Below are 261 nucleotides of genomic sequence, written 5' to 3'. Positions count from 1 at the left end.
TTTTCGACAGGCAGTTAAACCACACCCTTTTATCTTAAAAAACAAAGAGAGAAGAAACAGCTTTCCTTCCAAAAAGTCATTAGCGAAAGACTTGTAAACGTAAATCACAATAATCCCACACCTAACAAAGGAAAGAAGAGGTTATCATAGCTTCATAATCCGTGCAATTACTTGGTGCTGAAGAAGCCTTAATTAGGATCATGTAAAGTCTGAATGCCCTTATGTCGAAGGGATGTTACAAGAGCGATTCGATTTTGTTTT

Source organism: Penaeus monodon, chromosome 15, assembly GCF_015228065.2.
Source record: "Penaeus monodon isolate SGIC_2016 chromosome 15, NSTDA_Pmon_1, whole genome shotgun sequence".
NCBI lineage: Eukaryota > Metazoa > Arthropoda > Malacostraca > Decapoda > Penaeidae > Penaeus > Penaeus monodon.
Note: the sequence above shows the minus strand (reverse complement) of the source record.